The sequence below is a fragment of the Castor canadensis genome, chromosome 19, assembly GCF_047511655.1.
Source record: "Castor canadensis chromosome 19, mCasCan1.hap1v2, whole genome shotgun sequence".
Lineage (NCBI taxonomy): Eukaryota > Metazoa > Chordata > Mammalia > Rodentia > Castoridae > Castor > Castor canadensis.
The window spans coordinates 41,133,784-41,161,660 of record NC_133404.1 but is presented as its reverse complement, the minus strand read 5'-3'; the positions used below and the strand labels follow the sequence as shown (position 1 = coordinate 41,161,660).

General features: G+C 45.9%; 1 protein-coding gene across 6 annotated transcripts in view; it reads right to left on the bottom strand.

Moving 5' to 3' along the window:
- Abhd2 (abhydrolase domain containing 2, acylglycerol lipase) overlaps window positions 1-27,877 on the bottom strand; it is a 91,405-nt gene that overhangs the window by 38,459 nt on the left and 25,069 nt on the right. The window lies entirely within an intron of this gene.

The window sequence follows — 27,877 nt, the reverse complement described above, 5'->3', positions numbered from 1 at the left end:
CACTCCTGAACAAACCTACTGACCTGTTAGTCTTTTCCCAACATGTTCTGAAGACTAAGAATAAAGATGAGGGTTTTTTTTTATTACCTTATACCCTTGATTTTCCGCCTTTGCCTATTTATTAATACATTCTGCATCAGATCGGCTTCAGAAATCAACCAGGACATGCTATAGAGATGGGACTTCAAATTTAAGGTGTTAAATAATTCAATACAGCTTATTTCCTTGATATAGGGTAAAAAGAAAGCAAGTAATATGTTTTGAACACATTCTAACACTATGGGTTGACCTGGTTCTCATCAGATGAGCTAATGTATATAAAACAGCCTCACTTCCTCCTCTTCCCAGCAAGACAGGCTGCAGCTGCAGTGGTTCCTCCATTAGCCAACCTGCAGCTCTCAGTGATGCTGGGAGGGGTTGCAGTAGGTTCCTTGGGGTGTGGGGTGGGGAAGTACCGCCGAGGAGAATGTTCTAGAAGGGCAGAGCAGGAATGGAGGGTAAGCCATGCCAGCCCAGGCAGGGCACGATGCCTTTCTTTCAACTGTCCTTTGTGAAGCCACATCCCTGAGCTCTGGTAGGAAATGCAAGTGACAACCTAGAATGACTGGGAGACAGTGTCAGTTCAGAAACGAGGATGGCTCCAGCCCAGTACTGGCCGTCCCGTCTACTGGCACTGCTACTGGTTTCTCCCTCATGGCTTTCTGCCCATGCTTGATGGTTGGCCAGGACGAGTGTCCTACATAAACTAGAGTTCCATAACATAAGTCATGACATCAATCTCTCCTCTCTGTATTATGCCACAATGACGTTTTATTTATAATTTACCTTAAACTATTTGCAATTCATGCCTATCATTTCTCTTGGACCCAGATATCCCAGAAGCCCTTTTCCATTTACTCACTTGTGAGTAACTGAATCTACACAAAGTTAAGAGAAGTGAAGCCAGTTCCTAGACAAGCTTCCCTTTTTGGGGTGGAGAGGAGAGGCAAGAGTATTTTAAGACCAAAAGGACACAAACTTGTTGGCACACCACCACAGGTGTTGAGATAAGTGCAGAAGCTGTGGCATTTGGAAAGCAGATAAAAGCATTTGTAAGAGCTTTGTCGATGATGACAGTAACAAAAGCGACCTTATACAAATAATGTCAGTTGGACACCAGACATGGTGACGCATGTCTATAATCCCAGTGCTTGGGGGGCTGAGGCAGGAAGAGAGTAAGTTTAAGGCCAGTCTCAGCTGTGTAGTGAGTTTGAAGCCAGCCTAGTGAGATGCTGTCTGAAAAAACAAACACAACACAAAACACAATAATGTCAAGTGGACAACTAAACACCATCTGATACTTAGCTACATAATTAATACCACTGTGTATAGAAGGAGAAAGTCCAAGAAACCAAAATGCTGATCACTTTTAGAGGAAAACCCGAACTTTCTGCTTACAATAAAATGAAAACTAGAAATACGCTGAGGTTAAGAGTGTCAGAACAACGGGTCCCATCTTCACACGGCCGCCTTTTGATCTTGTTTACAAAAAGATAATCTTAGAAAGGAGGACGAAGAACTTGACAGAATTTCCTTCTAGCTGCTCACAGATTCCCATATGATATCATGCTCCTGACTCAAGGCCCTGCTGCCTCCTCTGGATCGTGGCAACAGCCCCCATGAAGCTCCCAGTTCTGTCTTGGTCCCACCTGCTCCACTGTGCACCTGTAAATGGAGGGAGGATCTTATGCTGCCACCGGCTAAGGCTCTCCTCTGCACGGGTCCCTAGTTGGGCCTAGGAGACTGGCCATTCCCTGGTGCTCACTGAACTACCTGTATAAACTCTGGTAAGCAAAAATGGTGGCCCAATGCCCCCTCCAATGGACATCCCTCACATACAGGTGACTGTGTTCAGTTTTCTGTCTGAGATCCTTTGTGTCATCCCAAGGTCCCCTTGGCCAGCTACTCAGGGCTCATTTCCTATCAGGGAGCTGGGGCAGTCACCCCTTCTCTGTGCACAGCTCTGCCTAGCAACCAGGTTAATTTGGAAGCTCTTGTCAAGCCCACTCCTTCCACCACTCATTCACCTGTGGGTCTACTCCCAGGGCACCTGATACACTTTAAGCTCTGGGGGAGAATGTACCAAAATGAAATGCATACAGATTCACTTAGCAAATCTAAAAAGACAGATATGTTTTCAGAATAAATTTAGCCAGGTATGGTGGAACATGCCTGCAATCCCAGCACTCAGAAGGCAGAGGCAGGAGGATGGAGAGTTTGAGGCTAGCCTGAGTTATATAGTGAGAGCCTGCTTCAACACCTCCCCCCCACCGCCAATTTAAAATATAGATTTATATAAATATACTTTATATTCTTCATACTTTCATATGTTATGGATGCCATGATGATTTGAACTTGGCTGTCACGTGACTGGCGAGTGGCTAACGTCCTCTTTCCAGCCCACTTAACCCTCTTCTCAGACTGGGATGGAGTAAAATTCTCAGAGGAGGTGAGTACAAGGAAAGACTTCATTCATTTTTTCCAGGCAGATGAGCGAATATCCTTACACAATGCAAGCATATGCGTGTGAGAGAGTCAGGAAGCCACTGTCTCAGAATCACTGGGACTTCCTCTGTTTAATCAGTGTCAGGTCAACTGTGCACAGCACAAGTGCCACAAGCTTCAATTTATGACAATACCACCTACCGACAGAACATGGCTTTAAAATAACTTCATAATAATACAACAGCAGGGGCTGGAGGAGTGGCTCTAGGGTAGACTGCCTGCCTAGCACTAAGTGTGAGACCCTGAGTTCAAACCCCGGTATTGCAAGAAAAAAAAAAAAAAAAAGAAACCAGCAGAATTCACAAAACTGAGATTTTGGAATATGTTTATGAATGGTGGGATTTTACTGTGCATTTTCATGTTTATATACTTATCTATGGAGTACAAGATACAAATTAAACCCCCCAAAACAGAATAGGTGTCCAGATTGAAGGTCTAGGCCAGGAAGAAGCTAGGGACCCAAGTGATTAAATATTGTGAAATTTATATAAACACACAAATTCTGAAGTGACACCACTAAAATGGCACGTGGGACAATGTGCCGTATTTTGACTATCTGTGTGATAATTTGTCTGAAAATACAGCTGCCGGTAATGTCACCTATTACTGTCCCTGCTTGCCATCCCATCCCCTCCTCTGTCAGGAGCCAGGTCCCTCCCTGTGAGTCCAGGCCAGCCCGAGGGTGGGGGGTGCCGACAGGAAGTGGTGGAAGGGTTGCTGAGCAGACCTGGGCTTGGCTCTGAAGGGACAGGGCAGCTTTCTGTCACCTCCTTGGGAACCTGAAGACCCGGTGTGAGAAGCCACATGGTGGGACCATGGGGGAATTGAGAAATGGAACTGAGAGCTGGATGTGTAACTTTTATAGATTCTGCCCAGCTGCCTTCCAAACGCGTGCCTCGATTTTTATCTCACTGACAGCACACAAAAAGGACTGTGCCCTCAGCCTGTCAACAACTGACACATTCTGGATACTTTAAAAGACAATTTTTGTTTCTTTTCTTCTTTTCGGGTAGGACTAGGGTTTGAACTCAGGGCTTCATGCTTGCAAAGCAGATGATCTACCACTTGAGCCACACCTCCAGTCCATTTTGCTCTGGTTATTTTGGAGATGGGGTCTCAACAACTATTTGCTGTGCTGCCCTTGGACTGCGATCCTCCCAGTCTCAGCCTCCCAAGTAGCTAGGATTATAGAAGTGAGCCACCAGCGCCTGGCTCAATTTGTGCTTCTTAATGTGGATCCAACCTATGATTGTAAAAAAGTTTTGTATTTGAATTTGCATTTCCCTAATTCACACATTTACTAGCCTTTGTATTTCTATAAATTATCTGTTTATATCACTTGATTTGTCTACTCCATTTTAATATTTGGTATTAATTTGTAAGTATTATTTTATTACCCTACATGAAGCAACTATCTCTCCTAGCACATTATATATTTTAACTTTACCTTATGCAATTTTTATATTTTGTGGTTAACTTTGGTAGATTTTTATTTCAAATGTTTGTGTTTTTCATGAGGTGCTGAGGTTTGAACTCTGGGCCTCATGCTTGCTAGGCAGGCGCTCTGCCCCTTGGGCCCCTTGTGTTGTTTTGAAGCCAATTATAACCCAATTCCCCAGCGTTTCCTTTAATTACACCCATAGTTTTTAAATATTACCGTTACATCCACTTATTTCTGAACATGACACTAAGGAAAGCTCTAATTCACTTTTTCTGCAGATGAGCTAACCGTCCTCACTCAGGAAGTAGTCCACCCATCCTGCAAGGGTTCTAACCAGCACCATCATTATGTGCCAATCCGCAGTGAAATTAGATTTGCTTCTGTCCTCTCTCTTCTGGTTCACCCGATCATTTGTCTATCCCTGTGCCAGTATGACACTCCTGCCATTAACAGTTTCTGACATTTTGAGAGTTGAGAAAGCAGGTCAGCTTTGCTATGCTTTATCAAAATTTCCTTGGTAGATAATTTTATTTTCCAGATGAATTACAGGAGCACCTTGTTTTGCTCCATGACAGTTTGAGGGGTTCTGATTGGAGGCAAAACAGACACATATTACCAGGGGGATAAGGGACAACGTTGACCTGTCCCATCTAACGCCACAGTGTAGCACAGGTCCTGGAGTGAAACGCTACAGCTTTCTCCATGTTTCACAGAGACACAGTTTCACTGCACTGATCTGCATGGTGTACACACAATTTTAAAAGTTATTCTGAAAAGCCAAAGCATCTGAGCATGCTTCCATCCCAATCCCAGGAAGCAGGAGAGGTCTTCTCCTCTTTGCTCACTAATCTGCACGCTATTTTGTCCAGTGAGGTACAGTGGCCTGTGGCTGATAAATGCTTATTTCTAAGTAACATGCTAGACCACCACAAAATAGTGAGGCCCACCTCACCTGATCTTCTACACTACTTATAATCAGCATCTGGCTTTACTAACACAGCTGCACGATGGGAAAGACAGAAGGAAAAATCTGACCTTCCTCCTCCTACCACATCCTCCCATCACATGTGCCGCACACATGTGCACACACAGCCTTTGGGCAGAAGAAGCAAGGACAGATGGTGGTGGGCTCTTTAAAAACCAGTTGAAAAACAGAAGTGGTTAATGTTCCCCTTTGCCCTAAGTCAGTGGGTGACCAGTTCTTTCTGTGGATCTGGCTTTCTGGTTGTAAAGCAAGCTACTTTATTATGGCTAGCTGGCAAAACCAGACTTAGCTGCTATTCCCTTTGATTCTCTCTTGTACCTCTCCACCACACAGGCATGGGACTTGGCACACAGTAGGTATAGAGGATGTGTTATCTGTGCTTGAGTCTCTATGACCCAGACAGACCCTCGCAGTATGCCTATTAGCAGCTACTCCCTGGCATTTTAAGCTTCTATCCAATGGGATGCTAGTAAAACCTAACTCCAGCCTGGATGTTGGGGAGCTCCCACATGGACAAGAGCTAGGCATGAAGAACAGAGAGGATCCAGGAAAGAAGTCCTCAGTGGCCCCTACCCCACTTGAGTTAAGTCCCAAGAGTGGAGTGTCTGGAAAAAGGGAAGCTTTCAACTTCAGAGTGGGTGGCCAGGGTACTTTGATTTAGTAACCGTATGCAGAGAGAGAAAAGAACGTTTCTGAGCTGGGCATCAGTGGCTTATGCCTGTAATCCTAGCTACTCAGGAGGCACAGATCAGGAGGATCGCAGTTCGAAGCCAGCCTGGGCAAAATGTTCATGAGACCCTATCTTGAAGATATCCAACACACACACACACACAAAATAGGGCTGGTGGAGTGGCTCCAGTGGGAGGCCCTGAGTTCAAACCCTAGTACTGCAAAAAAAAAAAAAAAAAAAAAAAAAAAATGTTCCTGAAGGAAATTTGTGTGCTCATTGAGAGGAAGAATGGGTACTCAGCAGCCAGAAGGGGACACATGTCCCTTCTAAGGTCTGAGTCTGGACTTGTCTTTGGTAGCCCAGAGCCCACATCAAACCATCACATCCCACCCACTTGCTGTAAAGTCTCCTCTCCTGCTGCCCCCATCCCCAGCCCAGGTCCCAGCGCTCAGCATTTCACACCTTGTCCGAAGGATGTACTTGCCTCCTAAGGCTCAGCTTCATGAAATGACACTGCAGATCAGAAGTGGCAGCCTGCTTGTCCAGCAGTTTTTCACATGCACCTGTATTTCCAAAAGCAAATCTGCCTACAGAGTTAGCATTGCTTTCTTTCTCTCTCTCTCTCTCTCTCTCTTTTTTTTTTGCAGAAGTAGGATTTGAACTCAGGGCTTCACACTTGCTTGGCAGGCACTATGACGTGTAAGCCACGTCCCAGCTGAGTGCTGCTTTCTTTAGAGCAGACAGCTAGAAAAGCAGAGCTCTAAGATCTTCACTGCTCTTATAGACATGTAGCAATTTTGAACTCACCACTTTTTCTTTTTTTTGGCAGCACTGGGGTTTGAATTCAGGGCCTCACACTTTCGAGGCAGGTGCTCTGACCTCTTGAGCCACTCCTCCAGCCCCGCACCACTTTTTTGAGGTAAAATTTATATCCTATGGAATCCACCATTTTGAAGTACACAATTCAGTGGTACTTAGCATTCACAATATTGGGTGACCCATCTAGTTCCAGAATATTCCATCATTCCAAAAGGACTCCCTGTGTGCATTGGGTGGTCACTCTATTTGCCCTCCCCTCAGCCTTTTGCAACCACTGACCTGCTTTCTCTCAGCATGGATCGACATTTGCTGCACATTTCATGTGAACAGAATCTCATGATATGTGATCTGCTCTGACATGGTTTTCCACTAGCAACACACAAGGGCCCCAATTTCTCTACCACCTCATCCATACTTATTTTCCATTTTAAAGTAACCTGCAGCCATCTTAGCAGGTGTGAAGTGGTATCTCATTGTGGGTATTTTTTGTGGTGGGGGTGGGAGTTGAAACAGAGTCTCACTTTGTAGCCCAGGCTGGCCTTGAACTCACTATGTAACTCAGGGTGACCTCCAATTTGAGTTCTCCTGGAGTGATGATAGGTGTGTACTACTCCGCCTGGCTCACTGTGGTTTCGATCTGTATTTCCTTTATGACTAATGATGTTGAGTGTCCCTGTCACTTGAACTGTAGATCGTTTTCTCTTTTCTTCTCCGTCTCTAATATTAATCACAATTTTTAAAATGAATGAGTTGAAACATAAACACATATTATAAGTCCATCTCACAATGGTTATTACTGGTAGAAAGAATTAACTCACAACAAAATTGCCAACAGTTAAAACTGCATTTGGTATAATTTAGTATTATCTAAAGTTGGCAGAAGAATCTAGTTTCCATAAAAACATTTAGATCTACACAATTTAACCAAAAGAACTAGATTTGATGGAACCAAGCCATAGGGAAACTAGCTGAAGCTATGGTCATAAAACATCCAACAGATGATGAAGTAAGCACCAAATCCACACTTGGTAGTAAAATTTCAATGGAAAATAAAGATAACATTTTACTGCATTGTATTAAAAAAATTCATCATGGGGCCAGGCACTGGTGGCTCACGCCTGTAATCCTAGTTACTCAGGAGGCAGAGATCAGGAGGATTGTGGTTCAAAGCCAACCCAGGGAAATAGTTCGAGAGACCCTATCTTGAAAAAAACCCATCACAAAAAAGGGCTGGTGGAGTGGCTCATGGTGTAGGCCCAGTTCAGGCCCCAGTACTAGAAACAAACAAACAAGAGAACCCATCATGGAATCCAACTGGGTTGTAGAATTTGTTCCATTCCCACCTGTCCTTCCTTCCCAGAGCGACCTGAAGCCAGAGACCAACAGAAGAGATCCTGTGAATGGAAAAGGAAAGAGAGGGTGGGTGTTAAGATCCCAAACACAGCATCTGCTGAGGGCTGTGGAGGAGGAGGCTGGGCAGGTCACTTGCTGGGGAGCCCAAAGAGGTCAACTGAGCAGTCTTGCTTTTCCTACATGACCATGAAAGACTAAGGTTGAGGACTTCCAGGGAGGAGAGCTGTGGGAGGAAACAGTTACCATGCTCCAGTTATCTGCAAGAATGAGATTCAGGGTAAGACAAGAGCCACTAGAATCTTACTACAGCAAAGTCACCTAGCCCAGAACCTGGGGCCTCTCTCCTTCAGTGACTGTGTCACACGAAGGCTGCTTCCCAACTAAGGGAGCCCTTAAACAAAGGAAGGCGGGGCTGTTTGAGGAACTGGTCATGGCTGAGTCTATGACTTTATTTCCCCTTTCTTCATACAAAGAGCACGAGAGACACAGCTGCTGTTCTATTCACCCACAGTACCTCACAACTCTCAAAGTCCTTTTTGGACATGATGTCATTTGCCTGTCAATTTTGTAAAGTGGCCTGACCCCGTTCACCTTGGGGACCCTGAGGCCAGAGAGTTAATGGCTTGGTATGGTCACACTGCTGATCAGCAATGGCACTGACACTTCCACTGAGGCTTTGACCGCTGCGTCCAGAGCATATCTGGATGATAAGATAGCGGGATAAGGACATATAGAAGTTTTCATTCCCGAGACTCAACTAGTCATCCTGTAAACATTCTCGTTATCCAAACCAATGTAAGTGGGGCTTGCATAGTTTGTCTAGGCAACAGAAACTTCTAGCTTTAAAAGTGTCCCAAGTTAGCAGGTGCATATCTGGCGCTGGCCATTTTTGAGGCTGTCTCCTTTTCAGCAACATGGAACATTCTAGAAGTTACACCTGATAGATATCTGCTTATTGTGGACTGGTGACAAACGCATCCAAGACAGTGCTGGAATGAGCAGGAGAAAGGACAGACACTCAAACCAAATTCTGGTGTTTCAGCAAGCACGAGACAATAGTGACAGCAAAGAGGAATTACTCCTGGCAAGTCCTCTCCCTTTTCACCTTTTGCTCTCTTCTCATGGCCATTCTGTTCCCATGGTAGTGACAGGCCTCACCTGCAGCTTGGTTCACATGTTAAAAGGTGAAATGATCACCTATCAGCTAAGTAACACTCTAAACAGCCCTTAGAAAGAAACACGCTGTCCTTTTTTTTGAGACAGGTTCTCACTGTGTAACCCAGGCTGGTCATGAACTCTTGGTGCTTCTGCCTCAGCCTCCTGAGTGCTGGCAGCATAGGCAAGTGACATCACACCTGGCCCCATGCTGTCTCTCAAGTACAGTCCGGGCAGTTCCTCCCCAGTGCTGAGCAGATGGCTGTGGCTAAGCACAGATGGCTTTGGTGCCTTTAGGTTGGGGCCATGTTGTAAAACAAAACAAAACAACACAACACAAAGGGAAGACATAAAAACACATCTTTAAGTGCCAAGATGCTCCCTCATAGAGGACAGACACACAGGCCTGGTGCTGCTGGAAGGGAGTAAGGCTCCTAGCTCATGTGCAATTGGACCAGGGCTCCTCTGAGTGGAGAGGCCACCAGGAGGCCAGCGTGTGTTCTTCCCTCTCCTGCTAGTTTGAACGTGCTTAAGTTAAATGTGTATAGAACATTACTCCACTGTCACCAGAAGGCACATTCAGGCAACAAATGCTATAATGTTAGACAGAAGTAAGGAGTCCATCTTTAATTCATTCCCTGCTGAAATTCAAAGGCATGGGGTGGCCTGGATGAAGGACCTTCCAGCACAGAGCTATCTGTCCGCAGGATTCTGTCAGGTGCTCACAGCCACCTCATCTAGCAACGTGGGTGACCATCTTCATGAGAGTTTGTGACTAAAAAATAATAGCACCTCGGCTCTTGTGGCAGGACTCTCCTGGAGCCTCACGAGACCACAGGTCCTGATGATAACAGATGCCGCTTAACTCTACAAACTCGACACTGTCATTTTACACTGACCTGGCCGGTTTCTCTGCCCCTTTTTAGAACCCAGGTCCAGAGGTTTACCTTAGCAACCCAGGTACAAAACAGAGGATGCTGGGAGAGTGGCTCAAGTGGAGAGCACCTACCTAGCAAGGGCAAGGCCCTGAGTTTAAACCTCGGTACCACCAAAAAAGAAAAATGACAGTAATAATCCTAAATCTCCAATTAAAAAAAAATCAGGGGAGCCCAAAGTCCTGGGAAGCCCTTCCAGGAAAGCTCTCTCCCCCGTGGCCGACAGGGTTTCGCCTCAGGGTGCTTCTATTCTTCTCCTGATGACCTCACTGTCAAGGGCGGCTGAAGTCCCTTGCTGGCTGTGTGTCAGGACAGCGGTCCTGATTGTTAGGAGACATGGGTTCAGTTTCCAATCTCCTCCGCCACCCTCAACAGGCCTCACACTGCTCAAAGCACACATTCAGGGAAACTCTCACGTCAGGAAAGATCACCCACTGAGGACGTGACCTCTAATCTGACCAAGGGCTTGTTTTTGAGAGTGGCCTGTGGACTGAGGATATTAAGTAGGGGTGTGCTGTCAGCACCGGGACCTGAGCCACAGGCATTATCAGGACCTGGCCTGCCTCCCCTACACCTTCTCCTGGCTCTTCTAGATGGACCCGGTGAAGCTCCACAAATTTGGGTGCTGCAAGGCACATAGAGAGGGCAGGAAGCCTTGGTGCCTGCCTTTTAGGTGCCATAACCTAGAGTGGAGTACATGAGGAACACCCCAACAGTTGCCATACCAGAGAGGAGAGGCAGGCAATGGATCAGGGGAAGCAGAATGGACGGCAGTCTGGAGATGTGACCACACAGCTGAGAAGTATCAGTTTAGCTTAGTTCAGGATGGGGAGTCCAGGGTTCTCAGACAGTAGGAATGTTTTCTGAGCATCAGGTGAGGCAGGGGTAGATATGTCTCTTATTTAATCCTTACAGAAATGATGAGCAAAGACATCACCCTATTTTACAGATGAGAAAAACAGACCGGAACTTGCCTGGTGTCACACAGCTCGGATTACAGGACAGATGTCTGACTCAGTCCAGAGCTTTCCTTATCAGGCCACACTCAAGACTTCCCCAAACGGAAGTTACAACAACAAACATCTTTCTTTGTACCTGGTTTTTTTCTGTCTGACCACCTGTCAAGATGTCCTGGTAAGTCACATTTCCCCAAATCAATATCTGCACTTCGGGAACTTCTCTAGAGTGACCCTCACTCGCACTCAACAGAGAGCCATTTCCAGGTTTTTCACAACTGTCACTCCTTCTGAGGGGAGCCCTTTTCTGCAGCAATGCATTGGGAGTGTGACTACAGCAGTGTCTGCAGGTATCTGGTCCCAAGAAGACCGCCATGGAGGAGAAACGGAGATGTAGAGTTCAGTCTCCATAATTAGTTACCCGGACTGTGCGTACAGGTCTGAGCATCCGTGACTTGAAACCTCAAGGAGTGGGCTACGTTACTGTCACAAAAATGACTATTGTGCATATTAACACTGCTCGCCACAAACTAGATCTTATTTCTGCTTTTATCATCAATATGGCAGACACCTGATTCATTGTTCCCATAATGCCACCCAATTTCCACTAAAGACATGCTGCCTTTCAACACATCTCAAGTTGTCACTTTATTATTTCAATTAAGCACAGTATGGCCCTTGTCTTGGGAGGGTTACCATAACTTCCACCATGCTTTTGGACACTACTTGTTTTTTTTGGGAGGCATACAGTGTTTTCACAAAATTAAAGGCAGGAAAACACCCAGCAGATCACGCAACAATTTAAACACACTGGTGATAATGTGTGACTGACAGAGTTTCTCTGTACCCTCAGAGCTGCAGAGTGCAGGAAAGCAGACAGCCAGTACTGCAGGTCACACCCTGCCACCCCGCTGCTCTGGGACACAGCCCTGTGGTGTCTTCTCTTCAGGAGGCCATGGTGGCGCAGCCCCGGTGTGCACACCTTGCCAGCCCTGCTGGGAGGCAGGGGAAGGACTTCATCGTGAGCTTCAGGAACAAACCTGCTGGGCCTTCCTCTCCTGGGCAGCCTCCTAACAGCCATTAGTGAGCACATCAGAAGCAGTTTTCACCACAGCATTTCCCAGCCTGAAGGCAGGTGCTTCTTCACAGCTGACACATGCTACATTTTCACTGCTACTGCTAAATGTCCTAGTCTTGATTTACGGATACTGCACAGGAGAATTTCAACATAGACCATTCTGCTCCTGCCTGAAATGGCCAAGAGTGGCCTAAGGAAACAAGAGAAATTATCATGTATTCCTGCAACTGGTTTCTAAGTGCAGGATGGAGAGGCTGCTGGGCTGAGGCTACATGTCTACGATCTGTCACAGATGGATGTTAAAGGGGTACAATAAAACCACTGGAAAAAAAAACACCCATGTTTTTGCTCTAAGGAAAAATAAACCCAAATCTTTAAAGTTCAAAGAAAACCAGTTAAAAACCCTTGGGATTATATTCACATCTTAAATGGATCTGATGGCATGAGATATATTTCCAGATCCACAGACAGCATTTAGGAACAGCCACACCGCTCCCCACAGTCGCCTGTCTTGGTGTATATCTCCACCACGCACTGACACCGTGCTGTGAGTGGGGTTGCAGCTTACCACAAATGCCATCCACTGGAGAACTAGTACTGCAAACTGCTAGTCAGGACTAATTACCTAATCATAGGAGGATGCGCTATGGCTCCTGGAACCAGGCCGCCAAAGCGCCCAGCACAAAGTTCCCAGACCCACTGCTTGCACAGACTTCACATGGAGACATTACTCCTCTGCCTCACCTTTTTGATTACAAAATTATGCATGTAAAAGAACTCCTGAGCTGACCAAACAGGGCACGTGTTGACCCATAGCACACAGAACACCTTTGTTTTATCCCTGTTTCACCCAGTGACCTCTCCTGTCTGGAGGAAGCACACTTGGGCGCCAATGGGCTGTTCTTTGTCCAACCCAGTACTGGTTTTGGCAACTTCCAGACCTAAGGCCACCTCACAGTCTGTGCCAGGCATGAGAGGGAGGAAAGATAAGGACTAAATGAAAATACCATCATACAGGTCTCTACTCCTACTGGGGAAAATTGGACAATCTCTGCTTAAAGCTCCCATATTAGCTCTGTGAAAAGCTCTTTTAAGAGCACTTGAATTAAAGCCAGGCATTTCTGGGTCACACCTCTAATCCTGCTACTTGGGAGGCTGAGACTGAGAGGATCATAGTTTGAGGCCAGCCTGGGCAAATAGTTCTGGATACCCCATCTCCAAAATAACCAGAGTGGAATGAACCAGAGGTGTGGCTCAAATGGTAGAGTGCCTGCTTTGCAAGCACAAAGCCCTGAGTGCAAACTCCAGTGCCACCTGAATTAAAAGATGACTGTAAGAATGAAATGCTGACATTCAACATTGGGACTCGCTTCTGCATCTTGCCTTCCACTGATATGCAGAAAATACCTTACAAAATGACAAGCAATGCTATTTAAAAAAACAAAACAAAACTGTGTTCTTAAAATATTTAATAAAAATGATGCTTTTATCAATACTTATATAGATAATTATTAATGCCACACACAAAACCTGATTCTATTCTTGTTCCCAAGGGAGCTTCCATCATGAGACGGGGATTAAGAAGGAAACTTGATAATTCTTTTTCGGGCTCAAGGAACTTGGACAAATGAACTTGTCCTGGAAAACTCACTGTCACAAATGTTACCCATAAGCCTAACAGATTCACAATAAAAACAACAGGATTTTTATATCTGGACTTAAACAAGCACTCTAACGTTCATATTGAAAAATGAACGAGCCACAGTAGTCAAGAAAATTATGAAAACGCAGAGTAATGAGGGGTCCCTGCACGGGGAGCTGCCCACAGGAAAACATGCCATAAAACTACAATCTGCTAGTGACATATGTTTGGGATCAGCAACATAAAAGGCTGGAAATATGCCAAAACACACCCAAGAAATGTAGTCAGAGAAAAAGATGGCATTTGAGTAAACCAGAGTAAGGATGGATTGTTCAATTTAAATTCTTTTTTTTTCGTTACTGGGGTTTGAACTCAGGGCCTCCCAGTTGCTAGGCAGGCACTCTTCCACTTGAGTCATGCCCTCGGCCCTTTTTTGCTCTGGTTATTTTTCAGATAGGGTCTGGTGTTTTTGCCATGGGCCTGGCCTCGAACTGTGATCCTCCTACCTCTGCCTCCCGCACAGCTGGGATAATACACGTGGGCCATCATGTCCACTTTACTGATTGAAATGGGGGTCTCCCTAACTTTGGCCTTGAACCCTGACCCTCCTGATCTCTATTCCCAGAGTAGATGGGACCATAGGCTTGAGCCATGGAGCCTGGACTTCAATTTTAACTTTTTTGTAGAGTTTGAACTCAGGACCTTGCACTTGCTAGGCAGGCATTCTACCACTTGAGCCTCGTCCTCAGCCCAGATTGTTCAGTAAATGGTGTTGGGTAAAGATAGCCATCCAGAAAAAAAATCAAGTTGGAGCTGCACCTCATACCAAGAAAGTTCCAGAAGGATGGAATACTTCAAAATAAAATGAAATCATGCAATGCTAGAAGAAATTTCAGAATTTTTAAAATACTTCTGTGGTAAAGACCTTTCTCAGGAAAACAGAAAACCTGGAGGCCACAAGAGGATCAACTGAATAATTTGACTATGCACACATTGCAAAAAGAAAATAAACAGAAAGCTTTGCATGGCAAATGGTACCCTGGGCAAAGTCGAAAGGCAAATGACAAATCAGGAACAAATATTTGCAATTCATATCACAAAGGGCTAATTTTCCTCTCTCAAATGACCAGGAGAAAGGGCAATGACCATGAGAATGGCTAGAGGCTACCCATGGGCAGCTCATAAAAAATAAATGAAAATAGCTCTCAAATGTATTTAAACATGCTCAGCCTCTCTAATCAAAGAAATACAAATTAAAACCACAGTCAAGAAATATTTTTCACCCACCAGCTTGGCAAATCTCAACAAGTAGGAGAGGCCCTGGTGGCAGGGGGCTTGGGGAACACAGGCCCTCATGCAGTGCTGCTGGGACAGGTGTGAGGTCAGTGGTCAGCCACATTTTCCCTTCACCTCCCCGCTGACCCAGCAATTGCATTTCTGTTTACCTCATGCTGACACGGGTGCGTCACTATGTAATCACAAAATGATTCCTGGCAGCTTTGTGAAAGCCCAAGTTTACAAATAAAGGAAACCTGGTTAAGCCAAGACACGAATGGAGGAAATCACGTTCTGCCCCCAAACTCATTTGGAAGAATCTAAGTGATGTCACGTGAAGAAAGATGAAAGCAGAGCCCTTGCCTATTGACAGGAAGGGCAAAACTGAAGGAACATTCAAGGTCATCAAGCCCACTGTTGGTGGGAAAACTGAGAGACACAGTAAGGCATCTCCATCAGGCTACGCCTTGAGCAGAAATGCAGAAGGAAGGAAATGAGGCAGCTGCCTCTGAGCTGTCAACAAGGGGACCACAGTTCCCAAAGGCTGAAAGAAGCCACTGTTGATGACTGGGTGGCCCTGTTGAAAGAGCAGCCCTTTCCTCTCCAAGATGTGAACACAGAAAAGCACTTCCTCAAATGGCTGACAACTCTATCCTTGTGAGAAGTTGTGAACTCTACCCTTGTGAGCACCTGCGCTCCAGATCTTCCACACGGAGAAAGCGCCACAAAACCTCACAGATAAATGTGTTCTAGAAAGCTCTGCTAAAGCAAAGCCCACCTCTCTTCACAAAAGTCAGTGGCTGGTGTTGCCACTCCTACTTAATCTGAGTGTTGAGTCCTAGAGCTAGGGGAAGCCATGGGTCACTGCTTCCATAGTCCCCTGCCCCCTACACCTCTGTTTACTCTGCCTTCTCTGGAACTGGCAATATTTGAACGCTGGATTTCCTGGACTGATCTTTTGATTTTCTCTTCCATTTTCCACTTTCTGTCTTGTCTTTCTATTTTTTCTGGAAGAGATCCTCCATGTTACCTTCCAATTCCTCTGATAATCTTTCTTTCTGCTGCAAAAGCTCTTTCCTGTTCTCTGACTGTTCCAATTTAAGGGCCTCTTCTTGCACAAGCACCCATGCCTTCTCTTACCTGCGTGTATGCTCTGCAGGTCTCTTACCTAAGTTTACTTCAGCTCCTCCATTTCCTCTCTTCTGCTTGCTATTATCTTCCATGGTAAAGGCTTTCCTCCTGTGTCCATCTGCACTTATGCTAAAAAGCCAACACAGTGCCTCTTACCTGGGGGTTCCAGCTACTTTATCAAAAGATCCCCAAATATCAGTGTCTCTGGGAATTTTCTCCTGGGGTGATCAGTTTCCCCAGAGGGGTATCCTCCCACCCCCTGGAACCTGGTTGTGGCTGGGACCTTTTAACTGTGATTCCAGCCCTGGTGCCTCACCTCACTTTCAGGTGCAGAGCAGGGAAGTCATCAGGTTGTAAGAGAAGAGAAGCTTGGAGAACTTTCTACCAACCCTCATGCTTTCAGGCACATTCACACCATGCTCAAAGGTACCTGACGCCTCCTGATCAGCCTGGCTCCTGTAGGGCCCCCTCTGGTGACATCTTGGCTTTCAGCTTTCTCTGTTTCTACTTGACTATTTGCTTTCCGTTCATCTGCGCCCATCCCCCCTGATTTTGTTATTAAGAATTTGTCCTTTTTTAGCTTTTATTGTCACTTTAGTGGGGGACTGAGGTAGGAGCAAAGATAAACCTGTTCAATCTGCAGTTTTTTATCAAGTCTTTAAACTTTTACTTTGGTTGAAATTATTTCTTTGATCTAAATTTGTGGGAGTACAATTAACATTTTTATAGCTTTATTTACTCTACACATCCACTCAATGAACATTGGGCACCTAGGACGCCCAATAGTGCAGGACACTATTCTGGGTAGTGAGGCTTCATGGTTTAAGGGGACAAGGACTATGGGGTTAGAGTCCAAGGTCACATCTCAGTTCTGATAGTTCTGTGACTCTGGATAATTCACCTGGTTGAGCTGCCGTTACTCTTCAGATAAGCCCTGGAGGACAGAGGCGGGGCAAGGAATAACAACAGCTGTTCTGAAGATGAAAGAACATATACAGAATCATTGAATTCAGTAGCCCATGGGTAGTACACACCCACCAAATGAATACATTTATTTTTGTCATTGTTAGAGTACGTTATTGCACAGGGTACACATTAATAGTTTTAATACACAGGAATGTAAATTCTATAATGAAAGCACTGTAAGACAAAGAAGAGGGCCACCCACTCTGATGATGCAGAGAAGGCTTCCTCAAAGGGGAGGGGAACAAGGACTAGGGTCACAGAGCCCAGGGTCGAATCTCAGGTCAATGGTTCTGTGACCAGGATACTTCACCTGTTGACTTGGGTTTGCACATTTGTTAAACATTGGAGGATAGAGGCGAGATGAGAACACCATTCAGGGACTGTGTTCTCTTGGTAAGGAGGCTGTGCAAAGGTCAGAGGGAGGCAAGGGTAAGACACAGGCAGGAGAGAACACTTGTGTCAGGAAATGTGGGGACATCTGATATGTCATCAAGAGCACAGGTGTATGGGGCAGGAGCCAGGGGGAGCTGGACCTTACCTACAGACAGTGAGGAGCTACTGTGGTCTAAAGCCAGCCTGTGACATGGTGGATTTGAATTTTGGTAGAAAATGGAGCTGAGGCTACTGTGTCACTCCAGGGGAAAGCTGAGGTTGCCCTGCCCCAAGGCAGTGGCAATGGACTGATGAGAACAGACTGAAGCTTGAATCTGGCTGCCATTTTTTTCCTGTTCTCCTTCTGAAGGTAGACATGGCCAAGAGCCTTTCTTTAGCCAATGAAAAGGGAAGGGAAATGACCAAGTGCCACTTCCAGGGAGTAGCAGTGTGTAGGGTGCCACATACCTTTTCATGTCTTGTGTTAACATGGAGGCAGGTGTTGGGATGACACCTCCGTCAGCTGGGGCCTGAGGGGACCACAGCCAGCAGGGCCTTCCTGCCCACTGAAGTAAACATGTTGCACAGTGAGAAGCCAATGTTTGTGGTTTAGGCTCCAGACTCAGGGGTAATTTGCTACCACAGTGGAAACTAGTCCATCTTGATGGATGCAGTGTCTAATTTAATATCCTGCTGGTAATACTTCTAGATTTTTCTCCAAGAGGAAAATACTGCATTTTTCTAAAGTTGCATTATTACCAAGACTAAATGTTATTTGGTATTTATTACTTGTATTTCCTCTTGTGGGAATTACCTACACATAGCCTTTACCGCTTAGCCACAGAGGTCTTACTGATGCTCAGATATGCTTGTATGAACTTAGAGTACATTATGTCCTTTGTTGTTTGCACAACTAATCTAGTTAATATTAATATAAAAATAGCTATAACAATAGCAGTTATGTTTACTAAACTCTTATATGTGCCAGCACCCCATAAATCACTTGACATGCTTTTTCTCCTCATGCTAAGTCCATGAAATAATACAATCACTGAGTCACAAATGAGCAAATAGAGACTCCACAAGGTGAAGTCATCTGGTGTGGGGGGGATATGGAACCCAGGTGGGCTTCATAGCAGAGCCCCATTTGCACAGCTCCTTAATGTCTCCCTGTGCTAACTTCTTCTCCATGGGCACTTCTGCACTTGTCTCTATTTTGGGGTGAAGACCCTCATTCATTCTGGCTTTCTCATCCAGTTTCTAATTTTTCTTCCTTCTCTTCCCAGCTCTTTGTCCTCACTGGATTCTTCCGTTTCTTTTCTCACATTAGTACTGAAAACACCGTCACACATCCCATACTGACTGTCTGTGGTTTCTGGAACCTTCTTCTTCACAGCTTTCCTTCTTTGGCTTCCATGACACTCAAGGTTCTTGGTTCTCCTCTCACCTTTCTTTGCCTGTCTGCGGCTCAATCTCTGGGTTTTCCTCCCACCCTGATCATGGCCTGCCTCAGCTATCAGTCCTCAGTGTCTCTCTTGGCCCCTCCCTCCCTTCCAAACTTCCCTACCCACTGCTGACCTGGAATTCTCATGTCTGGCCTTGAGCTCACACCAGCGTTCTCTTGCCACCCGTGTACCCGCTGTGTAATTCCCAGATAAGCCCCAAACTAAACAGCTTTCCCCGAGAAAGCAGCTTCCTGATGACTTCCCATTTCAGAATGACTCCATTCTTTCTCAACTGCCCTAGAGCCTTGGCATTGCTGTGATTCAGCCCTGTCCTACAGTGCCCAAGGCCAGTCCATCCACCAACACCACTGGTTCCACCCAGAGGCCTCCAGAGTCTGTCCCATCCTTCCCTTTCCCTCCATCATGAGGACCAAATCCAGACTCCTTTCTGGGAATTTGAGGGTCCATGTGATCTGACCTCCTTTCTTCCCCTACAGACCCGGGATTTGGGTATAACCAGACAGCTCTTGTTATCAGATCATGGCCCAGAAGCAACTGTGGAGACTAGACCAGTGGGGCCAGATGCTCATTTGCAAACAAAATCAAAGGGGACAATGAACAAAGGGCAGATTGGGTGGCAGGTCCAAACGCCACATGAACATCACCAAGTTCATCTGTGGGAATGATAAGACAGGGTCAAAGCTGAGCCAATGAAGATCCATGGAAGGGAGTTGGGAGAAGGAGCATGTGGGGACAAAGCAAAGCAGTCACCTTCTTTCTCTGGTAGCCCATGGGACAATGGGGCACGCGTGGATGGGGGAAAAGCATTGTCTGGAAGGCAAAGCCAGTTATTTTTTTCTTAGAGTGTTGCTTGAATCACTTTACTGGCTCATGGCCTCATCGACCTGGATGCCTGCTTTCACACTGTCTCACCTGTCCACAGCCAACTGATCTTTCAGGATCATACAAGCCTTGATCCAAGGTGCCATCATACTATCTCTCAATTTCTCTAAATTCCTTTGTCTCTTGTTGGAATTACTTATTCTGACATTTAATCACATGTTCATACCAAAATGATCTACAAATCAGTGTGCCCTGATTCCATGCAAAGGAGCAGTCATGGGGAACACAGAATTTTACGACAGTCTTTGTTGTCCAGCCTCTCAGAAGACAGTTGGGGAGCAGGGTTTATTCTACAGACAACACACTTTCAGTCTATTGAAAGTGTATTCCTTTTCTAATAAACTTTGCTCTCATTTTCACTAAAAAAAAGAAAGAAAGAAAGACGACACAGGTTCCTGTGTCAGGCTGCTTGTGGCAATGGCCTGAGTACCCAGTGGAAAGAGGGAAAAAGACAAAACCTGCTGCTTCTCATGAAGCTCTCCCAGCTGGGAGGCCACAGAATGTTCTGGATCAGTCACTGACTTCTACTTTGGAGGTTTCCCAAATGTTTCAGGTGACACACTTTTTTAATGGCTACTTTAGAAGTTAAGCAGCCTGGCTTGATGTCATGTGCCCACACTAGCCCAGGACCCTCACTCTATGATTAGAAAATGACACTGGGTGGGGACTTAGGGTGGCACACAAGCTGTCACATGGCTGACTCATTTCCATGGCTCACTGTGGCATGGGGAGGAGCTCTGAGGAGCACATAGGCGTGGTGGAAGGTGCTTCCTTGTCAGAGGGCATTTCTCAGTTTGGTGAGAGTCACTGGGGTGACACCTCACCCAGTCATGAATAAATAAGGATTAGGGTTTTCTGTGTGAATGACAGCTTCATAGGGGGATAGAATTCCTTACAGACCTTGAGTAACTACTCTAGTGCTAATGGACTCTGATCCCAAGGTCAGTCCCACAGTAGACTCCAGTGCAGGTAAGGTGTTCTTGATGCTGCTAAGACAGCCAGGTTCCAATGCCAGTCACTTCACTCATTGTTATGTGAGATGAAGACCAAGTTTAAACTGCAGAGAACTCTTATCTCCACACCACAGGTGACAACATCGGCCCCGAGAGTTGAGAAACCATACTCCTGCGCCCTCTAGAATGTATTTCCAAAGTCAGCTATTGCCTTAATTGTACCACATTTATTGTCTAAATTATACATTACCAATAAAGTATACACTATTTTGTAATATAAAGTGTTACTGTCATAGTAGGGGAGACATGCTCAGAGGCAGCAGAGAGAATGGCTTGAGCTCACAATTGGTAACCACTGAATTCAAAGGATCAATAAAACATGAGAATCTGATAAGAGCTGACTCTATTACAGATTGCAGACTTTCTAGAAAGGTCTGTTTCCTGCTCCTGGCTACTGGAGCAATTTTCAGGAAAAAAAAAAAGCACTGTGAAAGTCATGAGCTAGTAGGCAAGACCTGCAAAGTAAATGAGGTTTAAGGAACACAGTTTAAGTAGAGTTAAAAGTTAAAGATGATTGGTGGGCCAAAATGGACCCTTGCTCCTGGATGGGGAAAGGCTGGAACAGAGGGGTAACTCAGAGACGGGACCCCTGTGTCCATCCACATCTACTGGGTGTGACACTGTGTGAACACCTTGTAATGCCCTGAAGAACAAACTCAGGCAAGACAAACAGACCAGGCATAATAAAGGGCACAGATGTTAGGAAGCTAAAATTGATTGCTTTAGACAGCACGACATATGAGAGGTGAGCCTTCTATCTAGATAAATTGAGGGACTCTTGAATCTTTTGGATTCTGAACCTTTTTAGATATTTCAGACTGTGTGCTGAAAGAAGACACAAAGTCTCCAGCAAGAAGCTACCATCTGGATCTAAGTTAGAGAGGGTAGACGAATTTTGTGTCAGACACAAGTTGGTTATCTTGATTCAGACCAAATTCCTCCAAATGGCGGCACTTCCTGTTGTGGCTAGCTCTTGGACAAGTGACTGCTAGGGCAAAGACAGTACAGGTAGATCAGCATCCAAGAGTTACATTAAACCTCATCACTGCTAAAGTAAACATCACTTCCAAATGTGCATCCTTTCATCAAAAATCTCACCATATGATGGCAGAGACGGTGAGTAATGGTGTGATCAGTCACCCAGTTTGTCTGGGATTTGCTCAGTGTTTGCATAGAAAGTCCTGTGTCCCAGAAACTTGTCAGTCCTGGGCAAAGTGGCACATCCGGCCTGCCTAGCAACAGAGGATTACATTAAGGTTTTTTGCCTTGACACTATAATTACAATTGCTTGAAACTGTATAAGCAATTTAAAGATGAAGTCACCCGAAAATCTGACCTCCATGGAGGCTCTCCAGCAATATTCAGTCCCAAGAGAGATGACTTGGGGTCTCTCACCTTTGAAGAACTCTTTCATAATGTAAGTTTCCAGGTAGGTGTGCTCTGGAGGTCTGAGGCCTACATAATGAGTCCAAGGGAACACTGCGGTCCCCGTACCAATTGTCCATAGCATCAAAGAAAATATTTGTACAGCTATTAAAATGGATAAAAGCAGGTCAATGGAATTAAGACTCAGCAATTAGGAGTTCATCCCTCGAAAAGGACAAAGCTTCATTGTTTGGCCAAGGAGAGAAGGATCTAAATCCGATCTGGAATGTGAATGAACAAGAGGGAACTAAGTGAAATTTAAGCCCAAGTTAATGAAATTCTTTTCAGCTTCAACTCACTACAAATTAGCTGTGAAAACTCCTGAATTTTTACCTCTGGGGACAGGTTGACTAGAAGGTAGGGTACGAAGCTGTAGTGGCCAAATGCGTTCAAGACTGAGAAATATCAACTATCCCCACCAAAGGCCTCACTCTGGCCTCTTATGAAAAGGAGGCAGGGAGGGAAACTGCGGGCGAGCAGGAGGTGACATATGCAGTCCTACGCTCTTCAGAGCTGGAAAAAAACTCCACGCATCCTACTGTCAGATAGATCCAAATCAATGTTTTTTATAGGGTTCTTCTAATTATTGAATACTGCCTTCTACACTAGCCCCAAAATAGCTTATCTTGCACATCTATGATGAATACTTGATGTATATACATAGAACCAGGCTTTTATTTGTGACAAATAAAAGTAAAGTGAGGACGTGTGACAGTGACAGAGAGAGGGTTGGGATTGTTGGAGAGCAAAATTGAAAGTAGATTTGTTCTGCCTTATAGTAATAAAGAGATGCACACAGTGAAATTGTTTTTTTTTTTTTAAATGATCTTTTAAAAATCTTTGCCAACAACTGAGTCTCAGGGAAGTAGATCCTCAAACGTTCATGAGCCAAGATAACCGGACGACTTCAGCAAAAACACTAAAAACACGGACTAAGTAGGATGCAAGCGACACCAGTGGGATTCCCTGGCGAGTGAGGACAGAGAACAGCCAGGGAGAACCATGGAAGACTCCATCCCATCTATAGAAGGGCCCAGCTCCTGCTGGCCTCTTGGGTCCCTGAGCAGCAGGTTCCAAAAAGAAGCATTCCAAGGCCACCATAGTTAGGAGAGCCAACTGTCATTTTGGCTTGGTGTTGGAGTGGGTGTAGTCCTCATGGTCAAGTTTCACGTGTCTCAAACCTACAGAGACCAGCAGTCCAGTTCTGACAACACTGGTGGCCGCTGGTCACAGAGGACAGCTATTATGTTTGACTCTCTGGGGAAGGGAAGAAGGGACCCACAAATATGGCTGAGGGGTTGCCCAAACTGTCTCCTCTTGCTGGACCTTACAGGGGTTCCTGATTATCCTCTGCACCCCAGGAAGACACCTTGGCTCTCTGTTTTAGGCTTGAATGTTAATTCTGCACTCCACCACACTTCTCCAAGATGCCTTCCTCTTTAGCTACACCACAGCCACAATGACAAGCTAGCTAATGAGCCAAAAAGCAGCAGTCTGGCTTCCCACAGGGGAACACACAGGCAGAAAGCATCCTAGACCTGTGACACTAACTTCAACCAGGTCCGAGGGAAGGGTGGTGGCTGCAGACCACCATTATGTAAAGTAATTAAAGGTAGAAAAACAATGAAATAAAAACCCATTTTCTTCCAAGACAGGATGGAGCCTTCCCAGAAGGCTGCTCTGTCAGAGCTAAGGGCGCACCTGACTCCCAAGGCGAGACAGAGGTGACACAGCTCTCCTGCCCAGTGTGCATGCCTTTTGCCAAAACTGGAGTTGAATATCTCTCACCCACACCTGGGGATGGAAAACAAGTGGCAGAATGACATTGTACTTCAGATTTGAAGTCGTCAGGGATCCTATTCTGTCTTGCCAAGTGTGTGGCTCTTGATCCGGGGTATGTGTACTCCCATGATGGGGAAAAGAGACAAAGTCTCACCAACCCAGATGAAACAAGCCGAATAACCGCAGAAGTTATGCACTGGGGACATATGTGCTGGGAGATGGAAGAGAGGGTCACCCTAGCAGGAGGGAGGGGCAAGTCAGGGAAGGCTTCTCTGAGTGGAAGCTGTTTCAGTTTCTCTTACAGGATAAGAGTTACTTTTGTAGAGAGGAGGGAGGAGTTAAAGTAGCTGGAGACAGCTCAGGGGGCAGGGCCTACCTGGCCAGGTAGGACAGGTGGTTTGGACCAGGCTGCAGCACGCCTTGGGTGCGTGAGGAGGCCAACTCAAGTGGTGTTAGGACAGCAGGGTGGCTCAGAGGCAGAGAGGACTTGGGACACTCCTGTAAAAGCCCAAGGGAGTGGTGGTTCCACAGCTGAATGTGCAGGCAAGAGGTCCTGAGCTGTGTACTTAAGATCTGTGCGATTTGCCAGATGTAAATAATAGCTTACAAAAGTGCTTCAAAAGATGCCCTGGGGAGACAATGCCAGGTTGTGGGGGTGGGGGAATAGTAAGGAAGGACAGACAGACAGGAAAACCCTTCCCTTTGGCTGCTTTCCAGCCCCTCTCCTAAGTGGGACTTCAGAACCACAAGATGTCAGCACTGAAGTGCCTGACTCACTGTGCAGAGGGAAACTGAGGACCACTATGGAGCTTTGCCCAGGCACTCCCACTGGGCTGGAGGTGGACAGCCTAGGTTGTGACCTGTGCACATTTCTCTCTACCACTGCTGCCAATATTCACCAGGAAATGTGAATGAATGGAAGAATTTTGAAGTTGCTAACAATCAAATGTTAGAAGCCAGGCTTGGTGGTACATGGCTTTAATTCTAGGACCCAGGGAGCTGAGGCAGGAGGAAGAAGAGCTAGAGGCTGGCCTGAGCTACAAAGCAAGATCCTGTCTTAAAAAACCAAGGGCTGAGGGCCGGGCATGGTAGCTCACGGCTATAATTCCAGCTTCTCAGGAGATGAGGATTGAGAGGATAGTGGTTAGTCAGTCCAGGCAAAAAGTTACTGAGATCCTATCTCAACAAACAAGCCAGGTGTGGTGGTGCTTACTGTAGTTCCAGCTATGTTGGAGGCATAGGTAGGAGGAGCTCAGTCCAAGGTCAGTCCTAGGCAAAAACATTAGACCCTACCTGAAAAATAACTAAAGCAAAAAGGGCTGGGGGTGTGGCTCAAATGGTTGAGTGTGTGAGGCCCTAAGTTGCAACTCCAGTAACTGCCCAAAAGGAAAAAAAGAAAAAAAGGAAAGAAAAGGACGTGACACCACAGCAATGGTATGTCACTTCTGTTTAGCAGAATTAACAGATGGGTTTTGTGTGCTTCATCTTCTATTTTTTTAAAAATGAATATGCATTAAAAATTTTATTCTGAGAAAAAATGGTGATTTTTGTTTTAATCACCACGTAGACTTTTCTAATGGTTCATAACTGAGCTTTGGCCTGCCGAGTCCCTGAAAGCAAACACTTCTTAAGGACAAAAACTGAATCACCAGGTCAGCATTCCCCTATTGCTACGTGAGCAAGAGGCTGCCACCCACCGAAGCGAACTTTTCTCCAGACAGCACGGGACCCATTTTGTGATCACCACTGACTTTGATGCAGAGAGGGGAAGTCCCCACCTCACAGCCTGCTTTGATGTCCCCCTTCCACACCCCTGCTTCCTGCCTGGAACAGCAAGAGGACATGCTCTGATCTGCAACAGTCCTAACAACGGCCTGCTGGCATCAGGCTACTGAGAACTGCCATCAGCTAGCTGGACGTCAGCCAGATGAGCTCTCCAGAGAGGCCAGGGCTCGTGGGCTGCAGACCAGCCTCCTCCAAGGACAAAGTCCCCAAAGTCCCAGGAGAAACGCTTTTACTGGCAACAGACGCTTCCTGCCCTCAGCTTCAGATACACGAGAGGCCATTAAGGAAATGTGACCCAGACAAAGAACATCAGATGACAGTGGCTTCCGCCACAGTGATGGAAATAGAAAGAGGTCATGTCTCATCAAAGGCACCTGGAGTCCAGGCCAGCTAATGACCATTCCTGAGGGCTGGCCTTTTCCTGCTCTGGGCCTCTGTGCTCTCAAAACTTCCTGTGCACGGCCCAGGGCTAAGAAGAGACCCAGCTCTGAAGTCACACTCCAATTTGGGCTCAGTCTCCTCGTCCTTAAAATGACAGGAAAAGTGATCCAGCCTGCAAGCCATGAGAGGCCTGTGTGGCAGAATGTCTAAAAAGACTCAACAAGTGTTGAATGCAGTCACATGGGTAAAAAGAGGAACCCGGAAAGTTTTCTGATGTGCTACGTGAACGCAGGACAGAGCTACTCCTCAGATCAGAATCTATTTCAGAAATAAGAGGGTGGTTAGGGGATCCTTTGGCCCTCTCATCACGGGTCATGTTCAAGTTGGAGGGCTGCAGTGTTTGGAATTTAGCTGTTCCGACGTGCTGGGACAGGGCTGGTCCTATAATCAAAGTGACAGATCTTAGAAGTTGCCTTGTCTTTTCCCAGGCGCCTTCAAACTGTGGCTAACTTCTACACAGACATGGGCCCTGCCTTTTCTCTAGGCCACCTCCTCCCTCCTGATCCTGACTTTACCAGGAGAGCACCTGGCAACTGGCCAAGGACCAGGGGCTCTGTGCTGATGCCACTGGGCCCAGGTTAATGTACACATCTACACTCAGCCCTGAGCTCCAAGGACAAGGGACCAGGAGGTGGGTAGGGCCATCTCAAGCAGAAGTTACATGGCACCAGGTCAGCACCTCAGGCTTACAGAGAACGAGAACGTGTGCCAGGGAGGGGAAAAGGGAAGGGGAGGCTGTGGAGCTTCCTGTCTCTGGGTTACTTTTTTTTCAGTACTTGGGTTTGAACTTGGGGCCCCACCTTGAGTCACTCCACCAGCCCTTTTTTTTGTGATGGGTTGTTTTTTGAGATAGGGTCTCATGAACTATTTCCCCAGGCTAGCTTTGAACCACATTTCTCCTGATCTCTGCTTCCTGAATAGCTAGGATTACAGGCATGAACCACCGGCGCCCAGCTTCTGGGTTGCTTTTAAAAAGAAAGTAGAGGAGGAGATGCCACGGACCTGATGACACAGTACACTGTGGACAGCAGGTACAGAACCAAACCTCGTGCCATGTTCCTCCCTGTGCTGTCCTTACTCTGTCTCTTACTCTCTCCTTACTCTGCTGTCCTCAGGAACCAACGCCGGGTGCAAATTTGCATTTATCTGCATATAAACTCACAAGGTTTTAAATATCTTGGTTTTCCGAAATTCTCCAAAAATGAGAAGACCAACGAATTGAATCTAGTGGTCCTAACCTAATCTGGAAATGAGTTCAAATGTCACCAGCCAGTCCAATCAAGTACTTAAGAAATATTCAAAGTGCAAGTATGAGGTCTGGCAGAGTGGCTCAAGTGGTAGAGTGCCCACCTAGCAAGCGTGAGGCCCTGAGTTCAAACCCAAGTGCTGCCAAAAAAAAAAAAAAAAAATATATATATATATATATATATATATGTATATATGTGTTTTATATATACATAACTATATATATGCAAGTATGAAAAATACTAGATAATTAAAAAAAAACAGTTACCACACACATCCTTTGGTGTTTAGGTCCCCAGAAATGACATCCAGGATCTCAGTCCTTAGTCTGACTTAGTCTGATGCCTGGCTGTGGAGCCTATGGCCCTGGAACGTCCCCATGCAGGCGTAGCTCCAAACGCAATATGGCGACATGACATTGCGCACAGCACTGGACAGGACCTAGCAACATCTTTCTGGATATGGGTTCCTGGCATCACTGTCACAACTATGAGAAAGCTGCATGAGACCACCCCA